This window comes from Periplaneta americana, chromosome 4 (assembly GCF_040183065.1).
Source record: "Periplaneta americana isolate PAMFEO1 chromosome 4, P.americana_PAMFEO1_priV1, whole genome shotgun sequence".
NCBI lineage: Eukaryota > Metazoa > Arthropoda > Insecta > Blattodea > Blattidae > Periplaneta > Periplaneta americana.
Genome location: NC_091120.1, coordinates 176,190,920 through 176,213,975, shown reverse-complemented (window position 1 = coordinate 176,213,975; position 23,056 = coordinate 176,190,920). Strand labels below are relative to the sequence as shown.

The 23,056-nt window shown below is 34.4% G+C and overlaps 1 protein-coding gene across 1 annotated transcript in view; it reads left to right on the top strand.

The window, feature by feature from the left end:
• Positions 1-13,578: 13,578 nt before the first annotated feature.
• The window catches only part of LOC138698456 (guanine nucleotide exchange factor for Rab-3A-like), a 508,755-nt gene continuing 499,277 nt past the window's right edge, over positions 13,579-23,056 (top strand). Inside the window, exon 1 of the mRNA XM_069824400.1 lies at positions 13,579-13,779. The gene's annotated coding sequence lies outside the window, so the exon portion shown is untranslated. The remainder of the gene's footprint in view (positions 13,780-23,056) is intronic.

The window sequence follows — 23,056 nt, the reverse complement described above, 5'->3', positions numbered from 1 at the left end:
GTTTATACAGTTATCAACTTTGTGAATCATGAGGAAATTAAAAATTAAAGTGCAAAAAAGTAATATATTTTTGCTGTTTGTAGAAAATGTACATGTTATTATAACATGAACGAGTTTCGTAATAAAAAAATATTTAAGTATTAGAAGCACACTTAAGAATGGCTTAGCTTAACAAAACAACACAACAAGTATGACCAAAAAAATTGTTCTGCACAAATTTTCTGAACCGATCGTAGAAACACTACACGCCTTGGCAGGGAGTGTTTGCGTTGATGATAGACTCTTTTAATGTCCTCATAATCTTTAAGTTCTTTCAAGAAACAATAAACTTGATAAATAACGCCTTTAGTATGGCTTCTAATTTCAGGGATCGACTGAGACATGACAGCGATTTCTTGGGTGATTAGTATTTAAAAATATTGTTTATTATGATATATATTTGCGAACAAGCTATAACACAGTAGTATTACAGATGAACACTTCTCAACAACTAAAGGCCATATGCCTTCTTATTCTGAAAGCGCTATAGCATTCGAACGCAGCGACAGGAAGGTCTCTTTGTTCAGGTCATAAACCGCTAGAGAAAGTGTGGAGTGAGTAGTTTCCACACAAGACCAAAACCCGCCTATTTCTTCTGCCTTTACTATAGCTTCCCCTGCTCAAAATTTAATGCTACGCCACTACACCCTTTGTATTTTATTCTTGCATCAAGAAGAAGACGAAGTAGGCCCAGATAGAAAAATTATTCGGGACATTTCATTTCCCAGATCAATTCTCCAAATAGTATTAGTATTAGTATTTATTTATTTAACCTGGTAGAGATAAGGCAGTCAGGCCTTCTCTGCCCCTCTACCAGGAGATTCCAACTACAATATCAACAATAAAATTACAATTAGTATTAAATTTACAATTACAATTACAAATAATATTACAGTTAGTATTAAATTTACAATTACAATAAAATCAAAGTACGAAAAGATTACCTGAATAATTAAAGCTAGATAATTTATCATAGAGAAACAATGAATATTTTATATTTACTGAATTACAAATTAAATCTAGAATAACAAAATTGTATAGTGATGAAATTACTGAATATTGAAATATTTTGTCATAGATTAAAGAAACTATTTACAAGTAATCAATTACTGACCAAGTGCCTAGTAAGTTTTCGCTTGAATTCAATTTTATTTCGACAGTCCCTGATGCTAGCAGGTAGCGAATTCCAGAGTCTTGGCAGGGCTATTGTGAAAGAAGATGAGTATGAGAAGGTGCGATGGGATGGTATTGTTAGTATTGTTTCATGACGAGAGCGTGTGTTCAGATTATGGTGGGAAGAAAGGTAAGTGAAGCGAGACGACAGGTACGAAGGAATAGAAGAGTTCAAGATTTCGAAGAGAAAGAGAAGTGAATGTAAATTTCTTTTCTTATCTAGTTTAAGCCAACCTATTGCTTCCAGGGATGGGGTAATATGATCATATTTACGAACATTGCTTACAAAACGTACACACAAATTATGAGCACGTTGAAGTTTCATTCTGTTGTCGCTGGAGAGGTCAGTCAGTAAAATGTCCGCATAGTCGAAATAGGGAAATGCAAGTGTCTGCACAAGGGACTTTTTTAAGGAAGAGGGGAGATGAACATTTATCCTTTTTAGCACATGGATAATAGAATATACTTTTCTGCAGATTTCTGTGATTTGCATGTCCCAGTTGAGATTATTGTCCATGTGAATGCCAAGATAGCTTACATACTCTTAAATTAATTAGTAACTGTGTGATGAGTAGGGACCACATTTTGTCCCAGTTCGCCACGAGGTTCACTGGTACTGGTGTATAGAGTACCTGTGTTTACTAGTTGATAGCAGCAGTCCAGTGACAGCACGCTGGTATAGATCGGCGGAACGAAAATGCAACGTTTCTACAGGTTACCACTGTCATGTGGTATGTATGCGCGTAACATATGCCTTGATTAGTTACATCTTTACAATATTACTTACACATATTTACAACAACGACAAGTTAGTCAAATACACACAAGTTTTTGCAATCGAGTTACGTACATTTTTCTGATACAAACTGTAGTCCGTTACAATATACTGTATAACAATGTGCATTTTTAAGTGCGAAAAACAAAAATTCTTCTGTTTCACTAAAAATATGCTTGTACTGCGAGAAAGTTTGTTCAACATCACATGATGTTATACATAGGTGCATCTCAAAAAGATTAACAATAGTTGCACTGTTTACTTTTTCTAGTATTTCTGATGCCAACAAAAGTTCCTTTCCTGGTTCATTGGAGAACATCACTCCTACAAAAACGTGAGCTACTTATCGTCCCACAGCATCCGATGTTTCATCTACAGATACAAATATTTTGTTACTACCTATAGCTGTTCGAATGGGTTCAGAGTTTTTTCGTATACAGACGATAAATAGGTTGTACGCATTGATGTTATACTAGGCAGTTTTCTAGACGTGTATTTTTTCATAAACCGCTGAAAATGTGGATTACTGAGCTCGCATATTGGACTTCGCCGATATCATCATCTCGCACAAATCATTATAAAACTCAGAGTTTGTAAACCGAGCAGATGAGAGAAATAATGGCAAACATTCACTATGCTTTTTCGTTTCACAATGCTTTTCCAAATCTTTACGAACGTTTACCTTTAGTTCTGTGTTAGACACTTTACAGCTTATATTATCGCCCTCCACACTAATATACTCACTTCCAACCACAGTTGCAATTTCATTAAGTTTAGAGTTCTTGTCTGACTACGTTGTATTATGTTTACACTACTGCACACAGAGTCACGATCACAACTACCTTGCCATTAAGTGACAACAGCACCAATACTACTGTAGGAACTGTAGGTAAGCCACTACAATGAAAAACAAGCACGCAGCGGCAGAGAGCAGCATAGGTTCGAATCCTAAACAAATCAAACGTACGTTCGTTCTTCGGCGCAACACACACAGGTTGCCCTTTTCTGTCACAGTGCTGCACCTTCGAACACATGGCCTCCGTGACGTCAATATAGGCAAGCAACAACCAACCTAAAATCCGTCCACGCTGGGACAAAGTGTCGTCCCTGATTATGACATATATTTGCGAACAAGCTATAACACAGTAGTATCACAGATGAACATTTCTCAATAACTAAAGCCCATATGCCTTCTTATTCTTGTGGTGAAGTGGCGGCGGTACGATCATCCACTCCTCCTCTTTATCTTTCTTATATTGGCTGCTTTCGCCAGGTGGAGGGCACATTGGAAGGATTGGATGTGCGCAGTGGAAGACTTTTAGAAATGAATAGTGTGAATTTGTAAAACAAATATAATTAACAATAATAAGTAACAATGCAATAAATGAAAAATGAAATAACAATAAATATGAAATGGGTGAGTGAAAATGGGACAAACTAATCTAAAATGATATTCCCAAGATATGTAAATCATGTAAGTATCACAAGGCTGAGGCCAACACACTTATAAGTGATTAAACAATCTAATATGCCGTCTCTTGACAATCAGTGACTAACCTATTAGCCATATGTTCATGAACCACTCTTAAAAAATATATATATTAACTATCTGAGTATGAATCTGAACTCAACACCCAGCCGGCACATTAACTTAATACATGATCCATTCGAGCATAGATACCACTCAAACTGAGTAACCAAACTATAAATACATATACACTCAATAAGAGAGAAACTCTACCCAGCATAAGACATTACATGAGTGATCACGATACATTACCCATTGCACATATTGCTCACATACTCTGTGCAAATTGCACTAACACAAATCTCTGGACTTTACAAAATGAACACCCAACGGAGAGAGAGAGGGATGGAGACAGATACACGTAATAAGTAACGGACGATAATTCCAATCTCAGGGATCGTTTAAATAGCAACAAAACTCGACGCATATGATAACAAAACAGCGGCGAAGGAAACCAATAATCAAATGGAGCAGGGAATAGACTAAAACAAAATGTGAGACCGTAACCGCTGCTTTATCACTCTAACCGTCTCGGAAGATAAACTCACGTTTCAAATCAAATCTCATAACATAATCCCCAAATTCAATTTACCTCAAACACATATATCTCACAAATATTTTACTCAATGCATATACTAAAACTTGCCCCCAAGACGTATCACTAGCAAGCGATGTTTCAAAACCACGATCCACTAAAATCCCAAACACACACGACGCAATATAACTACTCCACTGATCTATCCCCAACACGTACAAAGCCCGAGTCACGTTGTCTATATCTGCCGCGTACCAAAATCCTAAGTCTTGTTAAATGTATCTGCGGCGTACGAGAGCTTGAATCTGAGCCAACTGTTTCCGTATATCTCCCGCGTACGAGAGCCTAAGTCTTGTTAAGTGTATCTGCCGCGTACCGGAACCCGAGTGACGCTCCGTGTATCTCCATTAAAACAGGTAAACTCTCTCCCCCTCTATCCTCGTGAGACGTAATGAACGGCCAATAGGGTTATTTGGGAAAGAACAAATGAAGGGATTGATAGCGCTATCTATACTGTGACATCTGAGAGCGCTCTGAAGGATGAAGTGACGTACTAGATGAACGGCCGTGGTCGTGGGCACGGCTCATTCTGAAAGCGCTATAGCATTCGAATGCAGCGACAGGAAGGTCTCTTTGTCCAGGTCATAAACCGCTAGAGAAAGTGTGGAGTGAGTAGTTTCCGCACAAGACCAAAACCCGCCTATTTCTTCTGCCTTCACTATAGCTTCCCCTGCTCAAAATTTCATGCCATGCCACTGCACCCTTTGTATTTTATTCTTGCATCAAGAAGAAGACGAAGTAGGCCCAGATAGAAAAATTATTCGGGATATTTCATTTCCCAGATCAATTCTCCAAATAGCTTACATACTCTTAAATTAATTAGTAACTGTATGATGAGTAATTATGCACCATTTCGCTCAGAATTCAATATTATTAGTCATGTAATGCCAGATTAACAGTTCTTTCAACGAGTATCTTGTATTTTTTTCTGAGAATATGCTACCTCTTGCTCGATTCGAGTAATCGAGTAGAAGCGCAAGATTCCACTAATTAACGGGAAATGCAATATGAGCGCGGTCGTGAGTCCCGCCCTGCACCACACCCACGAGACAGATGAGCTGCTGGTTCACACAATCTCATTAAACACCGGCTGTAGGTCAGTCAACCCTGGAGCCTGGATCATGTCAATCCAGAGCTATTGATGCTCCGGGTTAATTGCTTGATGAGGTGAGCTGGCAACTATAAGGGGAGACTTCACGCTCGGTGGCGAGGGTGACTTTTTACTCGCGCACCCTTCACGCGTGACGAATGCGCAGTCAACCGTTTGCCACCGTCATCAATAATAAATGCTGAATAATCTGCAATGGCGATTTACATCAGTTTTAAACTCACGGCGCAGAGAACAAAGCGAATTTTACTAGTTCATCCCATGGTAAAAATATATACTAGTTCGGTCCGGAGCCAAGAAGGAAACAATACTTGTTCGGTTCCGGATCGAAAATAGAGCAGTACTGGTTGGAAATCAACATTTCCCTTCACATTCTATGCAGCATAAGACTGACATAAGGCAGGGACGGGTAAATTTGCGACTCGAGATAGCATAATTCGGACCGAATTACTACTGTATATTTCAGGTGTGTATCTGTTGCGACCGAACCAGTATACACGCGAAGCAAACGCTACAATTTTCAAGCTACGCCGTAAGTTTTTGAAGGCACAGCACATCAATTCTGCAGTGCTTGCGAAAAGTGACATAAGTCAGTTTTCACAAACCTTTTTTTGATAATTTATTGACAACTTACACTGGTTTATGTCGATTTGATTTTTTTCTGTATGAATTATTGTAATGGGAGGAATACATATGTATTTTTTTTTCCAAGCGAACAGATGTTCCGTAAGTTGTCAATAAATTATCAAAAAAGGTTTGTGGAAACTGACTTGTGTCACTTTTCCCGAGCACTACAGAGTTATTCATAGATTTAAAAAACGCATATGGCTCGGTTAAGAAAGGAGTTTTATATATTCTTATTGAATTTGGTATTCCCAAGAAACTACGTAGTTCGATTAATTAAAATGAGTCTCAGTGAAGCGTACAGCGAAGTCCGTATAGGTCAGTTTTTGTCTGACGCGTTTTCAATTCACTGCAGGCTAAAGCAAGGAGATGCACTAACACCTTTACTTTTTTAAATTTTGCTCTAGAATATGCCATTAGGAAAGTCCAGGAAAGCAGACAGGGCTTTGAATTGAAAGGGTTACATCAGCTGCTTGTTTATTCTGATGACGTGAATATGTTAGGAGAAAATCCACAAACGGTTATGGAAAACACGGGAATTTTATTCGAAGCAAGTAATGAGATGGGCTTGAAAGTAAATCCCGAAAGAAAAAAATAAAGTATATGATTATGTCTCGTGACCAGAATATAATAATAATAATAATAATAATAATAATAATAATGATTTATTTTAGCTGGCAGAGTTAAGGCCGTAAGGCCTTCTCTTCCACTCAACCAGCAAAAAGTGTATATACATATGCATGAACTTACAAAGAATCCAACAATTTGATTTAGATGAGAGTTACATGTATACAAAAGTTATTTACAAATTAAACAACAAAATACTATGAACTATTAATTAAACACTGAAATAAACTGTGTAGCAGAATTAAACTAAAATACATAGAATGTTAATATATTTCAAATAATATTAGATAATAGAAAGAGATTATTACGAGACAATTAAAATACAGCACAATCAGGATGATGTCTAAAGAAAAAAGTAACAATGTAGTCAGTGATAGTTTAAATCAGTATGATTGGAGTGAAATGCTAATAAGGTTATCTTTTAAGCTGTTCTTAAAGGTGTTTATTGTCTTGCAGCCCCTAATACTTTGTGACAAGGAATTCCATTGACGCGAGGTGGATATTGTAAAAGATGATGAATAACAAGATGTTCTATGAAGAGGTATACTTAGCGTGCCACAGATTATTACGAGACAATTAAAATACAGCACAATCAGGATGATGTCTAAAGAAAAAAGTAACAATGTAGTCAGTGATAGTTTAAATCAGTATGATTGGAGTGAAATGCTAATAAGGTTATCTTTTAAGCTGTTCTTAAAGGTGTTTATTGTCTTGCAGCCCCTAATACTTTGTGACAAGGAATTCCATTGACGCGAGGTGGATATTGTAAAAGATGATGAATAACAAGATGTTCTATGAAGAGGTATACTTAGCGTGCCACAGATAAGTGATCTGGTATTTACGTCGTGGTTAGAGTATAGATAAGAGAAACGAGACGAAAGGTAATACAAATATAAATATTGGAAATTTATACTTACTTAAAAAAAATGAAAAAACTCAAATACCTTGGAGCAACAGAAACAAATATAAATTACATTCAATAAGAAATTAAACGCAGAAGAAATAAGGAAAATGTCTGCTATTCTTCTGTTGAAAAGCTTTAGCTAAAGCTTCTGCTTTAAAAAAAACTGAATAATCCGCACTATCACCTCTAAAATATCTAATATTTTTTCTGAATCACCCTGTATATAATTTTGCACAAATTAATGTACATAAAGCAGCTACTTCTAATATTGTTTTTTTTTATATTAATGAAAATCAACACTTAAAATTAATATAAACACTAAACTATGCTCTAAATCATACTGCCACTGACTGTCACGGTGTTCAGTATTGTTTGGAGTTTTTGTGTCAGCAACTGCAATGTAGTGCTCGCAATACTTCTTTTGTTTTGTGCCTTGCTAAAGATTTATATAGACTGTTGAAAATATTTATGCTTCATCATAAGGCAAAGGGATTTTCTGCGCTTTACACCTATTTCTGCTCTCGAAGGGTAATCAGAACTGTTTATGCTTTTTTTTCTAATTTCTCAGTCTTTGTTTTACTCTTGCTTTCATATTATTTAGCTACACGAAAAAGAAGTCTCTTTCAAACAGAAACCAATGCACATTACACAATGAGAAATTCATGATTTACAATACTTCATTTTCACATTGTGTCGAATATGATTCGTCCAGTATTGTCAGTAAATGTAATGTCTTCAAGCGCAGTTACAAAAGACTTCAGCTGCATTAGACTACCACAATAAACAAATATCCCATTGAATTTCACTTGAAATCTACCCTTCAGTCTCCCTTCTTCCAAAAGCATGTTTCTCAACCAGTGGAACGCGTACCATTTAAGGTATTTAGAACTGAAAGAGTGTAATAGTTTTTGCCCATGAAATTGATAATACAGTATACTTATTGTCATTAGGGATGAATAAGATTTCATATTGCAAGTGTATCACTTCAACGGAACTTCTTCCCTTTGCCCCTGAATATTTGTGAGACTCCAGTTTTCACATCTAACTCAAATGAAAAGTAAAGTACGTTCCATTCATTCATAGTGTTCTGCCCAATGGCAGGTCTTTCACTGCAAACCCAGCACTCTCCAGTCATTCCTATTTTCTGCCCTCCTCTTTGTCTCCGCATATAATTCATATATCTTAATGTCATCTAGGCTATCATCTGATATCTTCTTTTGCCCAGAACTCTTCTCCCATTCACCATTCCTTCCAGTGCATTCTTCAGTAGGCAGTTTCTTAACCAGTGACCCAGTCAATTCCTTTTCCTCTTTCTGATCAGTTTCAGCATCATTCTTTCTTCATCCACTCTTTCCAACATAGCTTCGTTTCTTATGCTGTCCATTTCACACATTGCATTCTTCTCCATATCCACATTTCAAATGCTTCTATTCGCTTCTCTTCACTTCGTCATAATGTCTATGTTTCTGCCCCATACAATGCTACACTCCACATAAAGCACTTCACTAGTCTCTCCCTCAGTTCTTTCTCCGGAGGTCCGCAGAAGATGCTCCTTTTTTCTATTAAAAGCTTCCTTTGCCATTGCTATTCTCCTTTTCACTTCCTGGCAGCAGCTCATGTTACTGCTTATAGTACACCCAAGTATTTGAAGCTGTCCACTTGCTGTACTGGCTCATTTAGAATTCGCAAGTTTACCTTCTTTATCTATGACCATGGTCTTCATCTTGTTGGCATTTATCTTCATTCTATAATGCTCACAGTTGTCATTTAGCTCCAATAGCATATCCCTTAGTGTCATCTCCTCTTCTGCTAACAATGCCTTATCATCAACCAATCTTATAGGAGAAACTCGGCTAATTCCGCAGTAGTGCATATATGATTTTACTGCGGCTTTACAATAGCGGGAAACGTAAGTTTTGAGAGGCTGTCTATAAGAGGCATGTTCTCTGCAGTGCTATAGAAAAAAATCAAGGATATTGGTCGACACCTCTGTCGGCAATACAGTGAAACATCGAAAGTTGGCTGTTTTTCGTGTTTTGCTACACAGCTGTGAAGAAAGTGAGCATTGCTACATATAAATTGTTCCTTTTATGTTACTTTCATAATGTATTTCATAATTATTTACTACAGCGGAATAAGCCAAGCTCTATTGCAGAATTACCAGAGTTGTTCTTTTTCAACTGTATGTACAGGTAAATATATTTGAATTTTAATAGGTCTCTTTATCTAATTTGGTAAGGTTTCACTTATGTCTACATACCTTGATAATATTTTTCAATAAACTTTTTGATAAAAATATGATAGATTTACTTCTTAATATTGCGGAATTAGTCAAGTCTCCCCTACAGTTTATCTTACTATCACTCCTCCCATGTCCTAAAAACAGTTCTTCACTAAATCCTCCAAGTAGATGTTGAACAGGTTAGGTGATAAAGGACAGCCTTGTCGTACTCCTCTCCCTATTTCACTTCCTTCTGACGTTTCTTCTCCCATCCTGGAGGTACGAAACCGCTTAAATCAAGAGATGATTTAATTGTAGCTGTAAACAGAGTATCATATGAGGAGATATAGAGGAAGACAGAAAATAGAAAAGACTGGAGAATGCTGGGTTTGCAGTGAAATGCCTGCCCTTGGGCAGAACACTATGAATGAAATGAATGAATTCTTATTATTATTATTATTATTATTATTATTATTATTATTATTGCTGCTGCTTTTATATTTTTTACTCGTCGGAGGCCATGCCATTCTTGATTCTTTCCTGCAAATACATACATACATACATACATACATACATACATACATACATACATACATACATACATACATACATACATACATACATACCAGTGGCGGTTCCTCGGGGGAGGGAAGGGAGGAACGTCCTCCTCACATTTTTCTTCTTTTGAAAGTAAATACCGGTACCAAATGAAATATATGCCTTGAAATTCGAGGAAGATTCGATAATTTTTAAGTTCACAGCTATAAGAAAACCTCGGTTGAACGAGTTTTAAATGACGCGCAATCATGTGCTGCTAGAAAACTGTGAGAAGGATGCGAGATTGTCTGTGTGGAGGAAAGCCAATCCATTCCTCCTTTACTGTAGCTAACACACATAGACAACAGCGCGCTAGCGGCCAGAGAAAGAAGCAGAGTTCTAAAGCAAGTAAATGAACGGATAGGGAGGAGATCCTCCTCTGAATCAGCGCATGGGCGGGAAGTACAAACGAACTGGTCTTGCAGCAAGCTCGCTACCGCTGCCATCTAACGATGCTGCATTCAACCAGACTATAACACATCTAGGAGGAGACACTATAAAAACAGTTTTATTGCAAAGCTATGAAACACACTGTATAAACTATCTTAAAATTATAAATCAAAATATATTATTCATTGCACTTTATATTGCACTTCATATAAACTATTTTCGAGGATATCTGAAAGTTGAAGTTGGATTTATATAAAACAAAAAGGAAGTAGTTCTACGTTAATATCGCAGATCTTTTTGGCCCCTGAAATTCACTTCCATTCATTGTCCAATAGACAGGACAACAGCCAAGTTGTCAGTTTTGTACAAATATATTTGAAATTGAAAGTACTGCAAACTACATTATTTTTAACATAAAAAAATTAATCGGCCACCGGCAGCTTTGAACAATAATGGTAGTATGACTTTACAAGAACTGATATTCTTCAAAAACATGTGATACTGAACTTGTAAAATGTACATGTAGCAACACAGACCACGTGAATGGGTGCAGTGTTCTTGCTTTCCTAACAGATTATTTCTCATTCCCACTTCAGTAAAACTGTTCCGGTTACGTGTTAGTAGCTGGTCTCTTCCAACACGTGTGATGCTGTAGTGTGCGCGAAAAATGCTGCGAGGTTGTGAATTTCCTTGTAATTGTTAATTTGTGCAATTATTCAACAACGAATGTAAGTGAAAACATATTATATTTTGGACAATTTAGGAAACTCAGTTTACAAGAACAGATTATTGCTATACAAAAGGGAAGGCCAACCCTAACACTGCCTGGTCTTACATGTATGCATGTAGGCTAATTTGTAGCATGTTTCTCTCAGGAAGGTGTCATTTTGCGCTGTTAACTTCTTTCCTCCTCTTAAGAAATATGCAGGAGCCGCCACTGATACATACATACATACATACACACATACATGATACCTTGACGTGCCTAAAATGCCTATTTTCATTAAAATAGAGCCTAATTTTATACATACATACATACAGAAAGATGGGCAAATTTTGAGACCTACGTTATTCAGTTTCCCAGAAAGAGAAGTCGTGTGTTTGTGGAACACGTCATACCTGACAACTCGCTGTCACCTAGCAATGCCATCCTGTACCACGAATATCTGGAAGCGTTAGTTACGATGCCGGCACGCACGCACGCACTTAATGAAGACGGTATTTCTAGGTGCGATTCTTTCACGGAATACATTATCTGCCCATCGCATATTCTTGAAAACGGCCGAGAATAGCTCCCAGTCAAAAAATAGAAATAGTGTATTTTAAAATACTTTATCCAGAAGTGTTTTATTGCCTGTCTCAAGTTTTTTCAACTATTGCCCATGGTAATCATGAATTAACATCGACTTGTATGTAATGTATTGTGTGGGACAGGTGAATGAACTAGAATAAACTCTACAGTAAAGTCTTTCTATAACTAAGATAAACTTTACTACAAAGTACTTCTTGAACTCAAACTTCATTACAAAATGCAAGCAAGCAATTAAATAAATATACAAACACATAAGTAAATAAACATTAAATAAATTAGTTTTACTATAATGTCCTTCTAAAATTCAATTTTTATTTTAGCATAGTAAGGCAGAAGTCAAATTTCGTAACAAAATTGTCAGTTTTCTTTCTTATATTTTGTTCAGCGATTAAGCTAATTTTTACATTAATGGCGAAGTCAATAAGCAAAATTTATTTATTTATTTATTTATTTATTTATTTATTTATTTATTATTGCTAGTAAGTTTGAAATGAATACAAATTAATAAATACAATGAAAGATAAACTAGCCCACTTCTGAATGAGTAAGACTCGTGCTCAAGAGGGGATTCCAATACAGACAAAAATAAAATTAAAATTGAGACTGAATACAGATTAAATAGCGTTTAATATGTTTAAACCCAACCTATAAATCCAATACAAATTTTTATATTTTTTTATTAATTTGGAGAGGATTCGTGGTTGAAATATTATTAGAATAAAATTTGTTTAATAATCTGTTTTACATTTTGGTTCAGACAAACGCAGAGAATTCATATTTTTAGTTCTATATTTATGTATATACCTTTCAAAGTTGTTAAAATTTCTATGAAAATATTTTAATAAAATAAAATAATACATTTGTTTAATGTTGAAAACTTTGAAATGTTTAAATAACAATTCAGTTGAGTAATCTTTCTGCTTTTTAAAACATTTTTCTGCAATAAACTTAACGGATAAAGGTTGGATTTATAAGTTCCACCCCAACCTATAATACCATACATAAATATAGATTGAAATAATGCTAAATAAATTACACGTAAATAGTTAATTGACAAAATATTTCTTAGAATGACAAAATAACAATGTTTTACGTAATTTATTACAAATATAATGAATATGATTATTCCATTTTAAATTATTATGAATAATTATACCTAGTATTTAACCTCATTAACTTCATTAATAACTGAACAATTGCAATTTGGAGTGATACCAAACTGAATTGTATGGATCCGTCCAAATTGAACCCTGAAGTTATCGAACTAGTGAATCAATCTGTATAATGCTATTCTTTCATCGCTTGTTACAAGCAAACTCCTAATTTCGAATTTGGAAGAGAAAAAGATAAGTTTTATTACATCCGTTCTTTCTCACTCTCACATAGCCTGAAGCTTTCAACTTGACATGTCAACAATTGGCTTGTTGCTTCCTTAGACATGAAATGGCTTTCAAAACAAAACAAGTACGATTTTGACATTCGTCTAATATCCCTGCTTCATGTCAGGATGATTAATGATAACATTAGGGCCCCTGGATCTAGGGGGCAGTGCCCCTGTACCCATCTCTAGCCCGCGGACATTTAGAGCTCAGAGTTTGCGCTTTGAATGGGAGAGGAATGGAAGGTCGTAGACAGCGGAGTAGGGGGGAGGGGGAGGTGTTGGGAGAAGTTGTGGGGAAGAGTGAGAACTCGTTCGCAGAGTGCATTCAGACAGCGAGGTGTGTGGAGGGTTTCGCCACGCTGTCAGCGAGTGTTTTGTTTTTCAGTGTGTTTTGTGTATCGGTTTGAAACAAAAACGCAGCGGTGAACATTCTTCGATATAGCTTGTAATAGGATTTTTATCGATACCTCAACAGAATACTACAGAGAAAAGCCCGCTTTCACGCGTAAGTACCATAATCAGCTGTTACTTCTATTTCTTGAAGCGATCAAACTTGCAGTCCTTGTAAACAAAGACCTTGGTTGTTATGATACGAGAAACAAGTGCCTAACGGATTAAAACACAAGACTGAGATTTCACTGGAATTTTATTAGTAGCAATTAAGAGCGTTTCGCAAGTCTGGTGTTGCTCTTGTAGAATGTTAAACGGTTTCGAATTACTTAACATGTTGAAAGTATTACTGTGGCAGGTGAATCGACTAGCTTGAATATAACCATAAAAAATCCATCCTGAATTTGTTTATCTCTGTAATATCAACAGACAAAAATATCTACAGAGCAGATTTTTCGATAAAATATATTTTATTGTACAAGCATGTGATCAAGACAGAATAAATGCAGCAAAACATACATTTCTGTCTGTTTTCTGTGCACAAAAATGTAAACAGTTCTATAGTTTTTAAAGGGCTAAAAGTTAGAAAACGGTGTCCGTGTTTTAATAGTCCTAGTTGTAGCTTCTAATATAATAAAGCAAATGCGTTGTATTAAAATAATATTTTAACACAAGAAGAAACACGTGTGAGCCGATTTCGAAAAAGTTGCCATTTTTGCGTTGTTTTTTACATAATTTTATTAAAAATTACTACATTTCACATTTCGTTGATAATCTAAATCCGTGAGACAGTTTAGTGAGAAAGACAGTAAATAAATATTTGCGTTTGTCACATTTTGTGACCGATCCTATTCTATAGAAACATTCCCAAGTGAGATAATTACATTCCAAGAGATCAGTGAACTGGCATTTAAACTTACCCGCATACCTCATTTGCATGACACTTTTAAAGGAATGTTAACCCAAACAAGTGTCCCCTTTTACTAAGGCCTACATCGAGTTGTTTAAATAATAACGTGAATGTTACAGTACAATGTCTTACAATGATACGTGCAAATACAAGTACTTTTTAAACAATGTAAATATTCCCATTTCATACTTCAGTGCCAGAAGATGGTATCAATTCGTGACTTCAATAATACCAGAACAAATGAAAGTAGCGTTCATCCTTGCGTAAAATCTCTGAAATTTCACATAGTATCAGTTTCATTATGTGTGGAACAATATGAAAAAGAAAATGTGCTTATTTCACAGATAACTGTTGTGACAACGCATAAATTACAGGACACATAGAAAAAAAAACATTCAATTTCTTTAAATATAAAAACTAACGTTTATATTAGATGTATCACTATTACAAGAATGTTGAAACACTATATTACAGTAAGCCTATATTTTTATTTAATTATTTATTTTATTGCTAATAAGTTTGAAATGAATACAAGTTAGTACAATGTAAGATAAACTAGCCCACTTCTGAATGAGTAAGACTCGTGCTCAGGAGGGGATTCCAGTACAGACAAAAATAAAATTAAAATTGAGAGTGAATACAGATTAAAAAGTGTTTAATATGTTTAAACCCAAACTATAAATCCAATACAATTTTTTAAATTTTTTTATTAATTTGGAGAGGATTCGTAGTTAAAATAATATTAGAATAAAATTTGTTTAATAATCTAGGACCTTGACTCATGCTATGATAAAAAGCTGCATTGGTTTTACATTTAGGTCCAGACAAACGCAGAGAATTCGTATTTTTAGTTCTACATTTATGTATATGCTACCTTTCAAAGTTATTAAGATTTCTATGAAAATATTTTAATAAAATAAAATAATAAATTTGTTTAATGTTGAAAACTTTGAAATGTTTAAACAACAATTCAGTTGAGTAATCTTTCTGGTTTTTTAAACAAATTTTAATACTTTTTCCTGTAGTAAAATTAACGGATATACATAATTAGGTTACATACTATTTCGGCCTATATATTTATTTATATAACACCTTACGCAATAGAAATGTTCTCATTTTTCTAAAAGAAAATTTTTCTTCGAAAATTTATTCGAATATCACAATTATTATTCTGAACTAACATTTTTGGAGACGTGGACTTATTTATATTGTTTACTTCGTTAGTTTTCTGACGTAAAGGGAAAAGAAAATCAAGGCGAAAGCTGTAGGAGTCAGTTTTCAATAAATTGTCATTTTGTGTTATCCGTATTAAAGGGCTTTAAATTATGTACCGTTCTTTTAGTAACTATTTGGCTCATGTACTCGTTCACCAATAGGATGTAAGAAACCGGTTAATTTTAACAAATCAGACCCATATACGAGTGCAATACTGTCGTTTTGTACTATTGTCGTTGATTGGCAATTGTTTCTTCCAAAGTAGACAGTAATACAGTAGGCCATGGTGGCCATGGAGCTTATTCAACGCCAGCGACCACAAAAAAGAAAACAAATCAACGGTTTGAAATCGATTTTCAGAATTCTGTGTTGAAAGAAATTATGAGATTCAAGAAAATAAATATCAGGCAATGAAAAAAACTTTTTATATAGGCCTACTGATATTAAATAAAATCACCTAGTTCAGATTAAAATGCTATTCCCTCAAATATCTGTCTAATTTTGATGTTTCACTAATCATAATAGAATTTTGTAAAGCTACTACCACAGTCTACTATATACAGTCGCGAAGCTTGAGGTGATTTTTTGCAAATCTCGTGATAAAGCGCTCCAAGCGGTTAGCAACTAGAAACAATAGACTGTCCACGGTCGACTTTGGACTGAATCGTATTTCCATCGAGTGCTAGCTCGTTGCGTATTTCACATTGATGCTTGTGAAATGTTCGTTATTGGTTGTAATGAAAATGTCAATGGCTAAAATGCAATAATTGGAATAATAATATTTTACTAGAGACGTAGAAAAATTAAGTTTGTTTTAATGAAATTTATTGATCACGTTTTATTTTCAATTCTGGTGGGATTATTATTGCTTAGGCCTATTTTTTTTTCAAAGGATATGTTTTTAATTATAGCTGTTAATTTTGTTGTTATTTTTATTTGTTACTTTACTAGAGACGTAGAAAAAGTCTGTTGCAATAAAATTTATTAATCATGTTTTATTTCCAATTCTGGTGTGATTATTATTGCTTAACCTCATCCCACTTTAACTACGTAAGTCTACACTACAAGTACCGGTACGCGTAAGTTAATCCATTAATTCATATTTCCATTATTATTGTTGTAAAGGGAAATGCAAATTAATATTTATTGGTTTCATAGTTAATTATCGCTATAATCTTGAATGAGTGAAGCGATTATAGTAAATTTCAGTTCGTTTTGCACAAACAAAAATAATATTAACCTATTTCTTGCAGGTATCTTCGAGTTTATGGTGGAATTTAATATATTTCATTAAAATAATAAATTAACTTTATGCATTTAATATTTCAATAATGGAAGGAAGGTGTTAATTTTTCCAAGTGTAACATATTTTGTCGGCTGCTAGGAGAGAGATGTGCGATGATGAGGCGATAGTAGCGATCCTAGTGGTGGGCAACTATCCATGTTTGCATTTTTACTACATATTGAGCTTCACGACTATATATAGTAGACTGTGCTAGTACCGAATGTTTATCCATGAACTTCATATTATAGGAGGCGAAGGCCATGGGTACCAATGAGATAGTATAATAGTAGGTTAGTAAATGAAATGCCTAATTTAATAATATACATTATTTTCAGTAATTATTTATTTATTATTCTATTCCATAAATGCAGTCTTATTAAGTATTCCGCGAAGTTTTCATTTCCTCTGGAACTCTGGATAGATGGAAACCTCTTGTCATAAGAGAATTCTGGTCTTTGTGTATAGTGTAGAAATAAGCATTATTCAGAATTGAGGAAAGTTGAAATAAGTTGATAGAAAAAACAAGAATACAGTTTTGTTAATAAAAGAATGGGGGCTAATTCAGGTATCAATTTCAGAACATTCAAATATGATCATTATTTTTCTTCTCTGTTATTAGTAGCATCTTTTCTAGGGACTGATCAGCATTCAGAAGAAATTCTTCTGGGATATTTTCAAATTTTTTCACTGCCTTCCACAATGACGGCAAATAAATTGCAGGGTCCATATCTCAATCCCTTTAGAGTTCTAATTTTTCCCAGTGCTGTGTAACAGCCTCCGTGGCCGGGAGGAAAAAGGTCTTAAGTAAAAATTTTATACTTTTCAGGAGAGCAGTAGAAAGACTGAAATTGATGTTAATTATAGAGTTTTTCTAATTAAGAGGTTTTTCCTGGATATTATTTGTTTATATTTCTTCTAAAATAGGTAATGTTGCTCATTTAACAACTTTCTTGAATATTTCCAAAAATAGCTGCACTTAAGGCCTTTTAAGACTAGAACCCAAACTGAGTAGAAGGGACTATTTAAACATAAGACCCTTTTCATATCAAAATAAATAAGAAATGTAAATTATTAGGAATGAAAAATGGGTCTTAAACAATTATAGGACTGTTTACCCTGGTGCTTAAAGTTTTAAAAGGAAAGGGCATCAGTATGTGATAAAATAGCTAAAATACAAGTTAGACCTTTTTAATAGGGAAGCATGGAAAGTAAACATGGGATGGTCTGTAAAGAATAAAGTATTAAATATTCTTAAGTCCTTTATTCTGCTTGTGCTCGATTCAAAAAGTACTTAGGACATTTGCTAACACTCTATCAATCCAGTCAGGAGTCTTATTTGACTTTAGCCGTTTTACCAGATTGTAGAGAATTGTTTCCACTTTCATTTTCACAAAAAATTGACTTAAGACATTTTTCCTCCCGGCCACAATTACATTCATAAGAACGCTGAGTCAGCGAATAGGGATAATAAAGAATGGACACTGAGCGAATTTTCCTGTGTTTTGGTTCTCTGTGCGCCAGCGTTTAGTTCCACTTTCAAGCGCTAGAGGTTAGTGTAATCAAGCATATGCTAAGATAATAATTGAGTATAGAGTTGAGACACAGGTTCCAAACATCGCCTACCTTATCGCATAATCCAATAACGCTTTGCTTCAATTAATAAATTCAAGGTAACAGCTTTTTCTTATTTCTTAGTGACAAACTAGTTGTAATAATAATATTTTATATTTCAGACATAATAAATTATATTACAAAATAATATAATACATTATAAAATTACGTATCGAATTCGTTTAATATTTGTATATAATATAATATAGGTATATGGTTTTACTTCTCGTAAGAGTATTGTTTTTCCGTTTTCAGTGCTATCAAATCATTACATATTTTAATTGTTGGAGTCAACGTCTCAGCTCTCATTATAAAGGAACTCTAGAGTCTAGACATTACAGTTAATGACGGATTTATTATTTTATGGATCCAATTTATTTTATTTGAGTACATAATGTACCTAGATGTATTAATTATATGTGCTATATTTCCGCTGTGTCGACTGCTAGCTGGTGTGATGTCAGCGCCAACTCTAGTGAGAAAGCAGAATCTCACGCTTTAGCTGGCTTGAAGGTCATTGAAATCAGTCCGGCTACATCAAAGGTACCGATGCGAAGTGTCCATTCTTTATCATCCCTATTCGCTGGTTGAGTAAGGTCAATTCGCGTAAATAATAAAAAAAACGTACATTAACAAACTCAAGAATAGCTTGAATTGCTGTTTATTTCATTTGCCATAGCAACAGTGAAACAAATGAAACAACTTTCTATGAAAATAAAATAATCTTTCCTAATTTTTTTATAATTTCGTAACTTCCTGACAGATTGATTGATTGATTGATTGATTAATTGAATATTAATACAAACTATCGAATAGTTAAAGAGTAAACGTTGTATATACAAGATCGTTAAACACCGAACGTATGGACAGACAGATAGGGAAACAAACTGATACAAAAAAAGACTAAACAATTGACAAAATTAATAACTTAATTCATTTTGATCTACATTATTTGACCGGTTGCTGATGTACAGTACATACACATAAAAACCAGACAGACAGATGGACGCTCGGAAAATAGACTTACTATTTACATACAGTAAATGAATAATTGATTAACAGACAGACAGACCGACCGACCGATAGACAGACAAGATAATATGTCAGACAGATCTTAGAACTGACTGCCGAAAATCACTTTTCAATTGTCGTAAAAGGCATTTCAGACAATTGCAGATTCGTTATAGGCCTACTACATTATTTTTTGTTATTTTCAAGGGAAAGTAGAAGCAACTAAACATTAATTCTGATAAATTTCATCTATATTATGAGTCTAGAGCCCGGATGTTTGGCAAAATGCTTTTTTACTGGGTGAAAGTAAATCATTATTTGCATAGATATAAATGTGATTTAGAGTAAATCAAAATGATAGGGCCAATTTTTATGTTGCCTATTTTGCCTTTTTAAGGTGTTTCTCACTAATAAATGCCTTTTTTTGTCATTTTAAACCAATATTTCTTGTTTATTTGCAATTTTATAATTAATTGTAATGTAATGTGTATGAAATTTAAAATATTTGAAACAATAACCTAACTTTACTAACGACAGTAAATAAAAGTAATTTATTTGGATGCTTAATCTGCTAATAATCGTGCTTTAATATTATTGGTGTAATATGAATAATGATCGACAATCTACAGTTACAAATATAATATTGTCATGTCTTCACGATACCAACAATCAGCTTTATAATTTTAAATATTAAGCTCGTTCTCATAGAAGTTTTTTTTAGTAGGTTATTTTACGACGCTGTATCAACATCTCAGGTTATTTAACGTCTGAATGATATGAAGGTGGTAATGACGGTGAAATGAGTCCGGGGTCCAGCACCGAAAGTTACCCAACATTTGCTCATATTGGGTTGAGGGAAAACCCCGGGAAAAAACCTCAACCAGGTAACTTGCTCCGACCGAGAATCGAACCCGGGCCACCTGGTTTCGCGGCCAGACGCGCTAGCCGTTACTCCACAGGTGTGGACTCATAGAAGTTGTCACGTAGCATTTCCAATTATTTCCTTTTCATATTTTCAAATCTTACTGTTACAATTTTGTGCTACACGTGTTTATTATTGTAGGAGAAAGAAATTTGAGTGAGGAACAGTCAGTTATTGTCGGGTGACATAAGGTATAAGATCGGTTAGCCAGAATGCCTGAATTAAGTAAACCATTGAAAAGTAAACTTCATGCTTACGTTAGTGAATTTGGTGTCCATGAGTTTTCAACCGATGAAACAGTTTAGTTATGTAAGGTTTGTAAAAAGACAGTTAATCACGAAAAAAAGTATTTTATAAGTCAACATGTGTCAACTACGAAGTAAATATGTGAGTTATGTTGGTATAATTTAAATTTATTGCTAAAAATATTATGCCTTTTTAAAATGTATAATGCCTTTTTCAAAGATTGTTGTGCCTTTTTTTTTTTTTATGTTTCCATTGCCTTGTTTGCCTGCCTATTTTAAGTGTTATACGTGCCTAAACATCCGGGCTCTAATTATGACACTTATATGGACAACTGATACGTACAATAAAATATGTTTACTCAAGCATTTTCCGACCTTTATTAACACGAATAGTCTTCAAATTAATATAATTGGCCTATATTAACACCGACTTGTGAGTGTCGGCACTGAGAAATTGATTTGGAAGCAGTTACTCCATTGAGAGTTGTAAAATCTTCACAGAGGCTGGCTACGTTATATTGCGTCTTCACACGAGAAGCAGTTAATGGGGCCACGAGTGGAAGGAAGCCTTCTTTTATATCACTTAAGAGATCCATTCGGCCAGATTCCTCTCACACTTTACGCTTATACAGATTATTTTCTTAAACAAAATATCCCACGGGGAATATACTTTTGTGCGAGATCGTGCGTATTTGCTTGTTTTCCGCACAGAACCAATACGCGATAAGTGTGAAATGCTACATTCAGTATTCCCAACGTAACACACATAACAATTTCCCTCTTCTTACCGCTTAAGCGCGACATTCATTTTACTGCTTTAGGTTTTAACATATTATTTTTAGAGACGTTTAACATAGTAATAATTATAAATTGGAAACTTACCACTGCAATTTCACCTAAATTGCAATGTTAATTATTGTTTTTAAATATTTGCAAAAATTAAGTAAAGTCTACTACTCCACGAAACTTATTGCATTCCTGATACAAGTAACATTAAGGAAGCCGTGAAAAAATCAACGAGATTCCAGATGTCGATGTTATTACTGCAATATGTTATATAAATGATATTGCTAAAATATTAAAATGAAAAATAAATCATTACATAACCTTACCGTTTGTTTTAAGTTCGCATTTATAGACTGGGGGAAAAAAAGACAGACGTATATCACGGCCTGTTGGAGTATAGTAAACACAGAAAACATTTTACAGCAACAATGTTGAAGAAAGATATTTTGGTGTTCCGAAGTTGGCGTCATTAAACAGAAACCAACATGGAGATTTCATTGCAACTAATTAGAAATTCGTCTTTCAGGTATGTAATAAACGATCTTCGCACAAAATAATGTATGATACAAGAGCGGTATGTTTGTTTTCATGTTCTCGGAAATTAAAAAAGCTCAACTACGTTTCGCTTTTTTCAATCTTTTCCTCGACCATGAAAACGTCAACATACCGCTCTTGTAACGTATATTACTATTGTTCTCTGTTCAGTTTCTTTAACTCTTTGAGGAAATACATGATGCTCTGTTCGAGTCTGGTCTTGCGAAAGAAAGCCATGAGCCCAACATCATTCCAAGTCATGAAAGGGTTAAAGACGGACCTTTCTTACAGTTCTTATGGTTTTCTTTACATAAATTTCTTATTTATTTCAAAGAGATGTAGCTTGGACTCATTTTATTGCTAACTAAATAGGCTTTCGTCAAATTCAACGCTTCACACTTAACTTACTACAAGTTTTATTGTCAAACTAGCCGTACCCGTGCGCTCTGCTGCACCTGTTAGAAATAAATATAAAGTAATTACATAATTAAAATAGGACGTTTGATCCAGGGAACAACTTTTACAACAGCGCAAGATAATCTGCTTCGCTCATTACCCAATTTTTTTTTGCATTGCATTTATTGCATATATTTTTTATGTATTTTAACACGATTCAATTGAGCATAGTTAAAATTTGAATTATAAAATAATGGATTGCTAAGCTAACGTACTATTACTGCATACTAAATCAATACACTCTCGTTGTTCGTTAATTCTCTGAGATTAAAATGAGTGTACATAAATATTATTTTAAGAAATACAGAAAACGATGTACAAAATAGCCTATCAAATTTTATGTGCATAAGAAGCTATTTTAATCTTACCTGTCCTCGATTTACTCAGACGTTACTGTAATAACATTATAGCATTATG